Genomic DNA, 13,279 nt, shown 5'->3' with positions numbered 1-13,279 from the left:
GCTCTTACATTAGACAAAAAGGAGTTCTAACTTTGTAAAATACCTTCAGTGTATTGGTTTTAGATTCTAATTATAGATAGTATCTTCTATTATAGAGAAAAGGTACATTAATAATTTCAATATTTTAAAGTAATATCAAAGTAATTAATATTTTAAAGAAAATTTTTTTGTATTTTAATAAGAGGTCAATATTTTAAGACACCAAGAATATTACAATCACATATATCAGAAAGACGAATGTGTGATCCAGAGTCTTTTCTACACCTGAACACACATTTATTTTATTTTTTGGCCTGCAACCTTGTCCTTATTACAGTGGCCCAATATCTTGCTTTTCTTTGTTTTTTAGTCCTCTAGTCATCTTGTTATACATTTGAAGCTATTTAAGAAAGAAAAATGACTCTGCTTCAGAGTTTCCTCCCTATGTCTTCATGATCAAATAGAAAGGAATGTGTGAGAGGGACAATTGGGTGATTTTTTAAAACCAAGTGAATTTATATTTTAGTTATTTCAATCACAGTGAATTGTTACTTCTTTCAAAATTGGAAAAATAAAAAGAAATCTCTGAAAATTGAATGAGTAAATGGAAATAGGAAAAGAAGAAACTAAATAACAATAGTTATTCTTAATCTGAGAAGCATCATAATACATAATAGTATTAGGGGAAAATAATATTTTTTTGTAAACCTGTAAGAACACTGATAGTGATAATGATTCTCTATGCCTATAGTTAAGGAAAATACATGCTTATAAAGGTTATGAAAATAGATGTAAAAATGGGAAATAATAGGAATAGAGAACTGAAAAAGAGTTAATGGGCTATTCAGTTTGGGAACTTAGAGAGGGATTGAAAATAAGTGCAAAATTTTGCAATTCAAATGGCACAAGTTCTTATGTGACAGGTAACCTATGTTACAAACTTGATGAGGAAAACAAGAGGACACAGTACTATTCTTGATAACTATTTTTAAATTGTCACAGTATGTAATATGAAGACATGCAGGCAACTAGAGAGTGTAGAAAGTAAAACAGGACTGGTTATTGTTGCTGTTGTTGCTGTTTTGCCTGTTACATATGTAGAGATTGCTAAATTGTTACTAGTTTATCACCACACAGATTTTGCCAACATGAAAGTATATAGTTGGCCGGGCGCGGTGGCTCAAGCCTGTAATCCCAGCACTTTGGGAGGCCGAGAGGGGCGGATCACGAGGTCAGGAGATCGAGACCATCCTGGCTAATACGGTGAAACCCCGTCTCTACTAAAAATACAAAAACTAGCCGGGCGAGGTGGCGGGCGCCTGTAGTCCCAGCTACTCGGGAGGCTGAGGCAGGAGAATGGCGTAAACCCGGGAGGCGGAGCTTGCAGTGAGCTGAGATCTGGCCACTGCACTCCAGTCCGGGCGACAGAGCGAGACTCCGCCTCAAAAAAAAAAAAAAAAAGAAAGTATACTGTTAGCCATATAGACTTGTTTATACTTCATATACTCTATGCTTGCTATTCCTTCCTTCCTTCCTTTCTTCTTTCCCTCTCTCTCTCCCTCCCCTGTCTCTCTCTGTCTCTCTCTCCCTCGCTCCATCTTTCCCTCTCCCTCACCCCACCTCTCTCTTCTCTTCTCTTCTTTCAGTTGATATTTTTTTATGTCCCATGTTTTGATTTGGTGATGGATGATGAACTGTGGCTTTCAGATTTTCCTTTTGTTCTAAAGTACATACTGTCCTAAATCATTTCCTATTTTGGTGTTAATTAGTACATCATTGGGCAGAGTATTGTGTAGGTAGCTAAATCCATGATGCTTTGGGGCTAAATACACTATTTTCCATTATAGCCTGATATGTGGACTAGGTCACCTTTAGGTTTATTGACTCTGAGCTAACTCTGGAGTCATCTATAAACCTTTATTTATCGTCTTGGCATATAATCAAGAACATAAGGGTATAGCTGTTTGAGGATTTGAACGATCATAGCCTGCAGGAAAAAAAGGGGGCAGTGGGGGAAACTCTAGAAGTTGACAGGTATCAATCAAGCCAGTTTAGTGACAAGGCTAAATACTAGTTCACTAAGATTCTAAGACTATTTCATGATGATTTTACCATTCATTGTTAATTTCCATGTCATGAATTTCAGTTCTTTAGATCCAAAATCTATACATGGCTTAATTTTATTTTTTCTATTTAATTCAGCATTGATATGGGTAAAGTAAAAGGCTACAAGTTGGGGTAAAATAAATGAAAATCTAATTTTTTTAGTTTTTTTTGGCTTTTTTCTTCTTTTTTAAAAGGATAACTATTTTCAGACATTTTTGGGTGCCAGACAACTTGTAGAAGGTATTTTTCTTCTTTTGAAATGCATTAACTTCACAATATATAATGAACAGCTTTGTATGTAAGTGGTTAAAACTCCCCTGGTGAGGAATTTATAGATTGAGTAAAAAGACAATCAAATTAAAAGATGGTAACACAAGACATATCTGAATCAAAGTATCATCAAAAGTTGAAAAGCAAAAGGATCAGCAAGGGTACATAGGAAAATGCAAAGGGGAAACAGCAGTAATCACAGCATTAATCTCAGAGAAGACCTCAGGATTCAAGGATTAGGCAAAACTCATCTTCACTGGCAAGATAGTGAGTTCTCAGTCGGGATGAGCAGACAGTTCCCCAGCTGTGGTTCCCTAAATTTTGATTGCTGTGTCTCCATGAACATTTCCATATCATCTCTATCCCCTCTGGTCCCATCACTGTAATTGAGTTGCCTATTGGGTATGGCTCATGGAAAATTCAGGGCAAGTCGTTGGTCTTTGCAGCCTGCTGGCCTTCCCGCTAACCCCCTGCCCAAGGGCAGACTTCCTCTCTTGTGTGCTCCCTCCCACCACCCCACCCTCCTACTTATTTCTCTTCAAACATTTATTCGTGAGCCGATCTTGGCAGTTTCCTTCTCCTCTTCTCTCTAATATAGAAGTGTGTCTCTACCCTGGCTGACAGACATATTCATGCTCCCCTCTCAGGCCAGAAGCCTGCCCGACCTCTGCAAGGTGATTTTCTAGGACTCAGACAGGGAGGGCAGTGACCAAGGGCTGTTTCTCTCTGCAGGAAGGCTTTATTACCCATTCATTTGGTATAATGTCAGACATCTTGTTCTCCCTGAGACCAACTATGAAGTGTGTTTCAAACTTTGCAGATGAAATTGTATATTTACCTTCATACAGCAGTCCCACCTTATCTATGGTTTCACTTTCCTCGCTTTCGCTTACCAGCAGTACAGTGTAATAAGGTATTTTGAGAGAGAGAGAGACCACATTCACATAATCTTTATTACAGTATATTCCTATAATTATTCTATTTTATTGTTACTTAATGTTTTTAATTTCTTACTGGGCCTAATTTCTAAATTAAGCTTTATCATAGCCATATATGTATAAGAGAAAACATAGTACATAGGGGGTTCAGTACTACCTGTGGTTTCACACATTTATGGGGGTCTTGGAATGTGTACCCCACAGATACCAGGGGACTACTGTGTATTAATTCATGTTGTAATACACCTTTTTCTCTGTCTCTCTCTCACACACGCACCACCTTAAAATTTTTATATATGACTTCTCATAGTATTTTGGTTAAAGATAAATGTGTTTACATGGCCTCACATAATTTATCATCCAAACTGGGACACTGTGAGAGAAGGGATTATGCCAAGTCAACAGGGGTAAGCCAAGATGAATAGTCAGCCTCCCTGCAGGGCCCTCTGTGGTCTGGCTGCTGACCTCGTCAGCCTCATCTTGTGATGTGCTCTTCCTCGCTCTGTGTGCCCCAGACTTACAGGCCCTCTTTGCTTGCTGCTTACGTTTGCTCAAAAGCCTTTGACATGCTTTTTCCTCTACCTGGACAGAGCTTCACCTCTGCTCTCTTATTCATCTAATAAACTCCCCCTGTTCATTTTTCAGATTTCTTTTAATGCTAACTTCCTCAAGAATGCCTTCTAGGCTGAGCGTGGTGGCTCATGGCTGTAGTCCCAGCTACCTGGGAGGCTGAGGCAGGAGGATCGCTTGAGAGTAGGAGTTCAAGGCTGCAGTGAGCCGTGACTACCCCGCTGCACTCCAGTCTGGGTGACAGAGTAAGACCCTGTCTCTTAAAAAGAAAGCCTTCTAGAGCTTCCCTAACTTGATCCATTCTCTCTCATTATTTCTTAGAGCACCATATTTTATCATGCTTACATAATTCTTGGATTAATTTCTGTCCTCCACTAAAGTGAGGTTTAATGTGGGTAGAGACCATATCAGAGTTTTCTCATCATTTATTTTTTCATCACTCATTAGGCACATAGTAAAAACTAAATAAATATTTGTTAGATTAATTAATTTTTTTTTTTTTTGAGACAGGATCTCGCTCTGTTGCCCAGGCTGGAGTGCAGTGGTGCGTTCTCAGCTCACTGCAACCTCTGCCTCCTGGGCTCAAGCCATCTTCCCACCTCAGCCTCCCGAAGAGCTAGGACTACAGGTGTATGCCACTATGCCTGGCTAATTTTTGTATTTTTAGTAGAGATGAGGTTTCACCATGTTGCCCAGGCTGGTCGCGAACTCCTGACCTCAAGCAATCTACCTGCTACCATATCCCAGAGTGCTGGGATTACAGGTGTGAGCCACCTCACCCAGCAGGTTAATTAATTTAAAAGAGGAAGATGAAGGCCGGGCGCGGTGGCTCAAGCCTGTAATCCCAGCACTTTGGGAGGCCGAGACGGGCGGATCACAAGGTCAGGAGATCGAGACCATCCTGGCTAATACGGTGAAACCCTGTCTCTACTAAAAAATACAAAAAACTAGCCGGGCGTGGTGGTGGGCGCCTGTAGTCCCAGCTACTTGGGAGGCTGAGGCAGGAGAATGGCGTAAACCCGGGGGGCGGAGCTTGCAGTGAGCTGAGATCCGGCCACTGCACTCCAGCCTGGGCGACAGAGCGAGACTCCGTCTCAAAAAAAAAAAAAAAATAGGAAGATGAATATCAAGTTTGCTGCATATCCCGAAATATTCAGGTAGAATTAATTCTGATGCATCCCCTTTAATTTTTGCTTAAAATACATAGTACATTTTTCATTTGTAACAAACTGTTCAAAATTTAAAATTTTTATTTTACATGTTATACACAAATATAAAATTTCTACACATTAAATTCGTTGAAAAAAGTTTTTGGTCAAGGCTGTTTTTTTCTTAGATAGCATGCCTGTCTATTATTTAGGTTTAATACACAGAATCAGATGTGGTTTCACAGGTATCTATATTAGTACATTGTTCTTTTTTCCTAAGGGAAATGTAAAATTAGGAGTAACTTATTGTTGCTTTAATTTCAGATTATGTACATTTTAAAGTCAGATATACAACTGAGTTATGAATAAAATGTGTGAGATATTTCAAAAAGTAAAATGCATTTTTAAAGAAATTGTTAACTTTCTGAGTAGCAGTTTAATCACAAATTAAATCAGGGTTCATATACATGTATTGATTTAACCATTTAAATGTATTTGATTTGAAATTGGTCTGTCCTGATGCAAGGACTGGGAGGGGAGGATAGAAAGAGCAGTGGATACTTTTCCTGGAGACATTGAAAGTTGCCTGGCATAAATTTAACACAGAGAGAAGGAAGATTATGTCATTATTCCTGATTCCCTTGGTCATTCATCTTGTGGAGGACAATTGCTACATTCCAGTAACAAGTTTTCTGAAGCTTACTAATAGCTCCATGACACATGAAGTACTGATCTCATTTAATTATAATTTAAGTGAGATTAAATTATTCTATGTAGTTAAAGTAGAATCGAGCATCCTACAGTTGCTGCACTAATTATAGTTATTGATGGCCTACTTTTTGTGACCTAAAAAGGTAAATGAGGGAGGGAATTGTCTTTGCCTTTGAGGAATTTTCCCTCTAAAATAGATTAGTTCACTGTCATTGCTGTTTATTTTCACCTAACACTTTTCTAGACTCTTCATAAAACTGCACAGTACTGAACTAATCAATAGAAAAGGCAGATGAATATTCTCCCAAAGGAAAAAAGACTTGGCAGGTCAAATCAAGCATGTCAGATCTCTCTTCCTACTCCAATTAGAAATTGTAAAGTTTGGCCGGGCACGGTGGCTCAAGCCTGTAATCCCAGCACTTTGGGAGGCCGAGATGGGCGGATCACGAGGTCAGGAGATCGAGACCATCCTGGCTAACATGGTGAAACCCCGTCTCTACTAAAAAATACAAAAAAACTAGCTGGGCGAGGTGGCAGGTGCCTGTAGTCCTGGCTACTTGGGAGGCTGAGGCAGGAGAATGACGTAAACCCGGGAGACAGAGCTTGCAGTGAGCTGAGATCTGGCCACTGCATCCAGCCTGGGCGACAGAGCGAGACTCTGTCTCAAAAAAAAAAAAAAAAAAAAAAAAAAAAAAAATTGTAAAGTTTTATAAACAGGTGCTTTAAGCAAAAGATGGGATCTATGGATCAGGATACATATACAAGACACTAATTTTAAAAGCTATTACATTTCTTAAAATATTGTTCTAAAAATTCTCCTTTTAAATTTTTTAGAATCTATTCTAGAAAAAATAATTGTCCTTTGTTAATGTTTTATTTAGTGGTGTGTGGTGTGGCTTTTCCCACAGATTAGATTGTTTACTCCTTAATCTAAAGTGTGTGTGTGTGTGTGTGTGTACACGTATGTGTATTTCTCTTTTTTGTTGTTTGTTATTGTTTGTTAATCTGTGATTAACAGAGGCCTAGCTTTGGTGCTTTCAGGCTGAGAACTAAAGGGATGATTTGTAGAAAACCAAAGTAGGTCAAAGAGTACCATGGTGTAGCAAAGGGGAAGTCCCTGAGTTTAGTCACATTGTCTTGCCTCTGGTGGAGTTCACTTTCATTGTTATAGTCTAGGCCTGTCTTCCTGTGAGTGGAAGAAATCGTCAAATTGCAGAAAAGTCTCGGGAATATTATCATAAGTAACTTTTTAAAACAATATGTTATTGTAAGTTATTTGAAGAGCCAGTAGGGGCAGCAAAGGAAAAATAAAAAAGTAGAACTGAATTTATCCCTAAATTAATTTCATAGATCAAAAGCAAAAATATGCATGAATATGACAGCTTCTCTAAGTATGATATAAGGAGTACTGTGTGGGTCTCTGTTGGGTGGGGACTAGCATTTCAAATTTTGCCCACCTTGTGCTTGCTTCAGCAGCACATATGCCAAAGTTGGAATGATACAGAGAAAATTAACATGCCCCTGCACAAGAATGACATGCAAATGTGTAAGCATTCCATATTTTAAAAATAAAAATACAAACAAAATTTTGCCCTCTTATTCTGCTGCTTTATATATAGCCGTTATGGAAGTGACCATGTTTTGAAATCAAGGAGCTGTTCCAGGCTTTAACAATCCATGTCATGTTCTGAATATATGCAACTGAATAAACATTAAAAGCAAACCTACTGATCATTGCAGTAGCAACTATCACACTTTTATGAAACACCATTTTATGTCTGCTTGGCTATGATTAAGCAGTACTATTAGAATCCAGGAATGTACTCTGGCTAGCTTCAAAGATCTTAGACTGTTTTTTAAATCTCAAAGTTAAAATGAATTCATCTTAAAATTAAATTTTAAGAAACAGCTTCCTTAGGTTGGTTAAATGTTAAGAAGTTATTATCTGTAAATTATATGTGTGTGTGTGTTTGTATATATATGAAGTGATATATATGGAGTTACATAAATTTTGAAAAACTTCATTTTAAATTTGGTGTTTCCTCAAATATAGTATACTTGGTATTTTGGATTATGTTATCTCTTACAGCAGAAGGTTTATTCTCTGACTAAATTTCCTTTCTTAGGTACCCCCCCACCCACCCACCCTTTATAAGGGCAAGACACCCATGAGAATATTAAGCCTTTTAGCTCAGAGTTTTACTGAAGTTATTTTCTATTGTATTTGCCAAGAATTGCTGACAACTTAAAAAACTGTCATACAAGTGAACACCAGTTGCCTAGATTGTTTGATGATTTTGGTCAAGTGTGGATCGGGATTTCCTGTCATTTTTCTTCCTCTTCTGGGGATGCATTGCTTCTATCTCTGAGCAATTGTTCACTTGGAAAGAAAAAACAAAGCAAGGTCACTAGATCCAAATTACTTTTACTTCTGTGCCAAATGAAACTTTTCTTCTGTTATGTGTTAAATGTTTGGCATCTAGAAAGAGATAAGCAGTTAGGAGGAGAATGTGGGATTATTTAAGAGAGATTTTTCTAAGCTGAATTCTCACTCTGTACAGTCACACATCTCCTAATGATGGACATACATTCTGAGAAATGTCATTAGGTAATTTCGTCATTGGGCAAACATCACAGAGTGTACTTACACAAACCTAGATGGTATAGCCTACTGCACACCTAGGCTATGTGGTGTAACCTAGTGTTCCCAGGCTACAAACCTGTATAGCATGTTACTGTACTGAATACACACTGGCAGTTGTAACACAATGGTAATTATTTGTATATCTAAATATATCTAAGCCTGGGCAACATGGTGAAACCCCATCTCTACAAAAATACAAAAATTAGTCCTGTGTGGTGGTGTGTGCCTGTAGTTCCAGCTACTTGGGAGGCTGAGGTGGGAGGATCACTTGAACTCAGGAGGTCAAGGCTGCAGTGAGCTGTGATCATGCTATTATGCTCCAGCCTAGGCAACAGAGCGAGGCCCTGCCTCAAAAAATTAATTAATTAATATATCTAAACATAGGAAAGGTATAGTTATAAAAAAAGGTACCGTACAATATTAGGGGACCCTGTTGCATATGCAGTACACCATTGACTGAAACATCATGTGTTACATGATTGAACCTCATCTAGAGACAGCCAGTTCCTTCTCTTGGGCTGAAACATGTTCCTGGAATTCATATGATATAGCAGATTATCATCAAAAGAAACACATTTTCCTATGGATTATATGATCTAGCAGCTTGGAATATATTTCTGAATTCTTTATGTTTTGGGGTGTAGCCGAATGAAGTTTTTAGTATGTCAAAGGGAGACATGTTTTAAGAAGTAGGCATTCTACTAAAAGTATTGTAATTGCTTGCTGAATGAAGGGGATAATCCTTGCCACTGCCTTTAAATACTAGGAGTTCCTGCAGGACAGCCTGAATATTTTTTCTGGATCATGAAATGAACAACTGCGTTCCAGAAGATAAGAGAAGTATGAACTTCTGAGCAAAGGCAGATCCTTCAATAAAAGGAACCTTTCTTTAGAAACAGTAATTGAGTTTTGGGAATTGTTGATGTCAGTCTGGAATGTGTTTGGCTGCAAATAACAAAAAGCCCTACTATGTAGTAGAAACAGATAGGGGTCTGCCTCCACAAGAAGTCTTAATTAGGCAGTCCAGAGCTGATGTGATGTTCAACTACATTAATAAAAGCCCATTGCCATCCTTAGAATGTGATTTGTATCAAGGTTGTAAAAAGGCTGTTGTACCTTCAGGCATCACTGTATTTCTGGCATCTATTGTTGTGTAACAAAATTTCCCTAAAACATATCAGATTAAAACAATAAATATTAATTATCTCACATAGTTTCTGAGGGTTGAAAATTCAGGAATGGCTTAGCTGGGAGGTTCTGGCTCAGGGTCCCTTATAAGGTTGCAGTCAAGATACCAGCTGGGGCTGCAGTCCTCTGAAGGCTTGTTTGAGCTGGAGATCTGCTTTCTAAACTAACTCACATGACTGTCAGCAGGAGGATTCAGTTCCTTACCATAGGGATCTCTCTACAGGGTTCAAGGCATGGCAGTGGGCTTCTCTCAGAGCAAATGATCTGAGAGAGCGGGGAGGGTCTAGAATGTGTGTGTCAGGGGAGGGAGAGGACAGATGGAGATAAGAACAAGATGGAAGTTGCAATGTCTTTTATAACCTAATCTTGGAAGTGAGCTATCACTCCTGCCATATTCTTTTTTCACAGAACCCTGATACAGTATGGGAAGGGACTATATGAGGAAGTAGTCCCTTCAGTAGGCAGGCATCATTGGGAGCCATCTTGGAAGCTGCCTCCTACACATCACAAATATGTGCTACACAGTGAGAAGGAAAGGAGTGCTAGCAGACTTCTGTTTGTATCTCATTGGTGATAACTGTGTAACATAGCTTCTCAAGGGAGGCTGGGAAGTCAGGTGTTTAACTTTCATAGCCTCTGTAGTAGAGACAGACAGAAGGAAGCTGGAAATGGAACTTGGGTTAGCCTACTGTGTCCATTTTCTGCCACTACCAGGGCATTTGATGACAGTGACTACTTTTAATTTGCCTGTATTGCCTGTTAGAGTTAATGATGCATCTTGTAGGAGATTAGAAGTAGCCCAGAAAATTGCTTTTTGTTGTTGTTGTCTTTCCGAGACAAGGTCTTGCTCTGTCACCCAGGCTGGAGTGCAGTGGCACGATCATGGCTCACAGCAGCCTCAACCTCCTGGGCACAGGTTATCCTCCTGTCTCAGCCTTTCCAAGTAGCTGGGAAAGATGTAGGCTACCATGCCTCACTAATTTTTAAATTACTTGTAAAGATGAGATCTCCCTGTGTTGCTCAGGCTGGTCTCAAACTCCTGAGTTCAAGCAGTCTTCCTGCCTTGGCCTCCCAAAGTGTTGGGATTACAGGCATGAACCACTGCACCCAGTGAAAATTACCTCTTTAAAAGTGTAGTGGTTTCTCTAGTTGTTTTAGAAATAAAGTTCTCACTGGCACCTAGCTAACGGAAATAACTAAAGGTTACTAAATTGTGAATCATAAGTAGTTTGTTGTGAGGAAATTGTAAGTTACTTTCTCCTTTGTATTCTTCTACATTTGTTGGCATAAAATATTTTGGCAGTAAAAATTCTGAAATCTAAAACTACACCCAATGCCTGTGTTTTCAGATCTAGAAAGAAAAATTCTTCCCAACCACAAACATATTGAGTACCTACCATATATCATGAACAATTAGTATAGATCTTACACAATTTTTGGAAATTTAAAAATAATCTCCGTTAGGCACTATCTTACTTAGTGATAATTTTTTTGTAATGGTTATTAGACTTTTGTGAACCATATTGTTGATTGAAATAACCATTCTGGTTTCCTTTCTTTCTTTTTTTTTTTTGAGATGGAGTCTTACTCTGTTGCCCCCAGGCTAGAGTGCAGTGGCGTGATCTAGGCTCACTGCAACCTCCACCTCCCGGGTTCAAGCAGTTCTCTGCCTCAGCCTTCCGAATAGCTGGGATTACAGGTGTCTGCCACCACGCCTGGCTGATTTGTTTGTATTTTTAGTAGAGACAAGGTTTCACCATCTTGGCCGGGCTGATCTTGAACTCCTGGCCTCGTGATCCACCCGCCTTAGCCCCCCAAAGTGCTGGGATTACAGACATGAGCCACTGCGCCCGGCTACCATTATGTTTATTATATATTCTTTCATTAGTTAATAGCAAATTACATTTCTGAAAAATACCACACAACTTGAAAAAAAGAAAGTAGAGTCTGAAAAACTAGGGACCCAAGAAGGATTGGAGAGGAAAGTGAAGAGAGTTAGATGCAAAAAATAAATTGAAGGGAGATGAGGACCAGGATTATCCTACTCTCCCTTTCCTCTTTTCACCCAGGGACCAGGTAGAAAGAGGATTCTCTCTTCAGAAAGGAGAAGCACGTGGCTATTAGCAGGTAGAGGTGAGGATTAGAACCTTGTGTGGGTAGATGTCATGCCTCGAAAATGTATCCATATGTTCCGGACAAAAGGCTGGTTCCATAGATATACTGGAACAACTGTTCACCTTCTTGAAGAAAAATATGAAGTTTGGACCTACCTCATACTAACAAATAGAACTGCTATTTAATTTGACCTTCAGTTAGGGAAGGTCTTTTAAAGCATAAAAACAAGGGAAGAAAGCTTTAATGGAAAAGATAGTTTTGACTGCATAAAAATTAAGTACATCAAAAAGTGCCTTAAATTTAAAATATAAACCACAAGTTGGAAAAATGAGTTGTATCATGTATGAAAAAGGTTAATATTCTTAACGTATAAAGAAGCTTATAAAATCAATAAGAAAAAGCAAAAGACAAAAATAGAAAAATGGATGTTATAAATAAAAATTTTGAACAAGTGTACCAAAAAGCTCAGCTTCACAATGACAGAAGAAATGTTTTGAGGGACTATTATTTCTTTTGTGCCTACTATCTTAGTAGATTGTCTTTCAGGAGATAATCCTCATATAGGTCAGGATGTTATAAAACAGGCCTTCTTATACACTGCTTATAGACTTGTAAATTGGTGTAACATAATTTTATCTTTTTATCAGTAATTCCACTTAGGGCAAAAATAATACTTCTTCACAATAGAGCTCTAAAGGAATTCTTTACTGTATTTTTTAAGGATTATAAAAAACGGGGTATAAAAATATCTTTTGAAACTGTGTGTTTCACCTTTAGACGGTATCACTCTCTTCTGTTAAACTGAGAAAATTAATGAACTTGTTTTTTCCTTCCTCTTGCGTCCTATTTTTGTTAGGTTATTATTTTAATATTCTTAAGATTTATGACGTTTAAGTTCTGTCCCATCATCCTAACTTCCAGAGTTAGTCTTAGTTTCTATATTTAAGTAAATTTGTTGTTCATCATTGGTATGAATAATCGGCAGAAAATTAAATTGACAGTTACTTAGATCTGTATTCAGGGAATTTTTCCCAGATTCCCCCCAAAAAAATTAAGAAAAAAAGGAAAAGAAATGTCTTGCCAATAATTTTAAAAATATTTTAAAAATTGGCAAGGGTAAAACTGGGACAAGAAGTAATTCCAAAATAAAGATGAAAACTACTAAAATTGCACAAAGTAAATGTAATTACCCAGACCCAGAAGGAAAACCCAAACCTCTGTTAAATTTGTCTACATTTGGTTTATTTTAAAGGGTATTTAAAAGCTACCACTTTTAAAATTCCTGAAGTATGCATATTTATTAATACAGATATGATAGGTCCTAGAAAATATTTTCAAAACTGAGCGAGTATTCGTCCTTCTAGTTCTTGATTCATGAAATCCACCCTTTATGAATTTTCTTTCCCTTGAGTGTTTGAATTTCAAATAAAAGCAGTGAAAGCATCTAATGCCTTCTCATTGCATTTAGGAATGCCTTCATGTGGCCCATGAGGGCTCTCACTGGCCTAGCCTCATCTTCCAGTCTCGTCTCCATATTTCCCATTGCTCTCTGTGTTCTTACTTAGTTCACTGGCTTTGTTACTGCTGTTGTTCCCACTTTAATTTATAGC

At 38.1% G+C, this 13,279-nt stretch overlaps 1 protein-coding gene and 1 non-coding gene across 2 annotated transcripts in view; both read left to right on the top strand.

The window, feature by feature from the left end:
* The window catches only part of SESN1 (sestrin 1), a 110,523-nt gene that overhangs the window by 30,015 nt on the left and 67,229 nt on the right, over positions 1–13,279 (top strand). The gene's annotated exons all lie outside the window — the stretch shown is intronic.
* LOC117098122 lies at positions 7,183–7,287 on the top strand. Its single transcript, XR_004443185.1, has one exon. It is a non-coding gene; the product is annotated as a U6 spliceosomal RNA (small nuclear RNA).

The sequence above is a fragment of the Trachypithecus francoisi genome, unplaced genomic scaffold, assembly GCF_009764315.1.
Source record: "Trachypithecus francoisi isolate TF-2019V2 unplaced genomic scaffold, Tfra_2.0 Lachesis_group15, whole genome shotgun sequence".
Lineage (NCBI taxonomy): Eukaryota > Metazoa > Chordata > Mammalia > Primates > Cercopithecidae > Trachypithecus > Trachypithecus francoisi.
The sequence above is the reverse complement of the archived record's forward strand: the minus strand, read 5'-3'. Positions and strand labels throughout refer to the sequence as shown.